Source organism: Phaseolus vulgaris, chromosome 11 (assembly GCF_051622355.1).
Source record: "Phaseolus vulgaris cultivar YP4 chromosome 11, ASM5162235v1, whole genome shotgun sequence".
In the NCBI taxonomy this organism is placed as follows: Eukaryota; Viridiplantae; Streptophyta; class Magnoliopsida; order Fabales; family Fabaceae; genus Phaseolus; species Phaseolus vulgaris.
The window spans coordinates 55,830,001-55,832,500 of NC_143508.1; positions in this window are offsets into that span (position 1 = coordinate 55,830,001).

The window sequence follows — 2,500 nt, forward strand, 5'->3', positions numbered from 1 at the left end:
ATCCTCACAAATGCCTTCAAAGTGATGTGGGAGAAGTTTGGGATCAAAAGGAATTGATCTTGACATGGTTGGTGCATAGCCAAGTTCATGATTTTGGTGTTTTGGCTTGATTTTGTGGCTTGGTGGTGATTTTGGTGAAAAACGAAAATCATGGTTTTGGAAAAGTGGCTGGACTGAATCCTCACAAATGCCTTCAAAGTGATGTGGGAGAAGTTTGGGATCAAAAGGAATTGATCTTGACATGGTTGGTGCATAGCCAAGTTCATGATTTTGTGACTTGGTGGTGATTTTGGTGAAAAACGAAAATCATGGTTTTGGAAAACTGGCTGGACTCAATCCTCACAAATGCCTTCAAAGTGATGTGGGAGAAGTTTGGGATCAAAAGGAATTGATCTTGACATGGTTGGTGCATAGCCAAGTTCATGATTTTGTGGCTTGGTGGTGATTTTGGTGAAAAACGAAAATCATGGTTTTGGAAAACTGGCTGGACTCAATCCTCACAAATGCCTTCAAAGTGATGTGGGAGAAGTTTGGGATCAAAAGGAATTGATCTTGACATGGTTGGTGCATAGCCAAGTTCATGATTTTGTGACTTGGTGGTGATTTTGTGGCTTGGTGGTGATTTTGGTGAAAAACGAAAATCATGGTTTTGGAAAACTGGCTGGACTGAATCCTCACAAATGCCTTCAAAGTGATGTGGGAGAAGTTTGGGATCAAAAGGAATTGATCTTGACATGGTTGGTGCATAGCCAAGTTCATGATTTTGGTGTTTTGGCTTGATTTTGTGGCTTGGTGGTGATTTTGGTGAAAAACGAAAATCATGGTTTTGGAAAACTGGCTGGACTCAATCCTCACAAATGCCTTCAAAGTGATGTGGGAGAAGTTTGGGATCAAAAGGAATTGATCTTGACATGGTTGGTGCATAGCCAAGTTCATGATTTTGGTGTTTTGGCTTGATTTTGTGGCTTGGTGGTGATTTTGGTGAAAAACGAAAATCATGGTTTTGGAAAACTGGCTGGACTCAATCCTCACAAATGCCTTCAAAGTGATGTGGGAGAAGTTTGGGAGCAAAAGGAATTGATCTTGACATGGTTGGTGCATAGCCAAGTGCCATGATTTTGGATTTTTGGCTTGATTTTGTGACTTGGTGGTGATTTTGGTGAAAAACGAAAATCATGGTTTTGGAAAACTGGCTGGACTCAATCCTCACAAATGCCTTCAAAGTGATGTGGGAGAAGTTTGGGATCAAAAGGAATTGATCTTGACATGGTTGGTGCATAGCCAAGTTCATGATTTTGGTGTTTTGGCTTGATTTTGTGGCTTGGTGGTGATTTTGGTGAAAAACGAAAATCATGGTTTTGGAAAAGTGGCTGGACTGAATCCTCACAAATTCCTTCAAAGTGATGTGGGAGAAGTTTGGGATCAAAAGGAATTGATCTTGACGTGGTTGGTGCATAGCCAAGTTCATGATTTTGGTGTTTTGGCTTGATTTTGTGGCTTGGTGGTGATTTTGGTGAAAAACGAAAATCATGGTTTTGGAAAAGTGGCTGGACTCAATCCTCACAAATGCCTTCAAAGTGATGTGGGAGAAGTTTGGGATCAAAAGGAATTGATCTTGACATGGTTGGTGCATAGCCAAGTTCATGATTTTGGTGTTTTGGCTTGATTTTGTGGCTTGGTGGTGATTTTGGTGAAAAACGAAAATCATGGTTTTGGAAAACTGGCTGGACTCAATCCTCACAAATGCCTTCAAAGTGATGTGGGAGAAGTTTGGGATCAAAAGGAATTGATCTTGACATGGTTGGTGCATAGCCAAGTTCATGATTTTGGTGTTTTGGCTTGATTTTGTGGCTTGGTGGTGATTTTGGTGAAAAACGAAAATCATGGTTTTGGAAAACTGGCTGGACTCAATCCTCACAAATGCCTTCAAAGTGATGTGGGAGAAGTTTGGGAGCAAAAGGAATTGATCTTGACATGGTTGGTGCATAGCCAAGTGCCATGATTTTGGATTTTTGGCTTGATTTTGTGACTTGGTGGTGATTTTGGTGAAAAACGAAAATCATGGTTTTGGAAAACTGGCTGGACTCAATCCTCACAAATGCCTTCAAAGTGATGTGGGAGAAGTTTGGGATCAAAAGGAATTGATCTTGGCATGGTTGGTGCATAGCCAAGTTCCAAGATTTTGGTGTTTTGGCTTGATTTTGTGACTTGGTGGTGTGCCAAGAATCATGAAATTTTCAAAGTGGTGGTTTTTGAGTTTTGTTGGTTGGAAAGTGTCACAAATGCATGCAGAATGAGGTCTAGAAAGTTTGGTATCAAAACCAAGCCATCTTGATGTGGTTTTGAATTTTTGAAATGTTGGAAAATAGAGGGTTTTGAAAAAAATTCATGAAAATTCGAAACCTTGGCCAATCCTAACGAAACTTGGTGGGCACCTTCTTGATATTATTATGGGATGGACTGGAAAAAATCACGCAAAAATACGGTGTCTAGATACGTT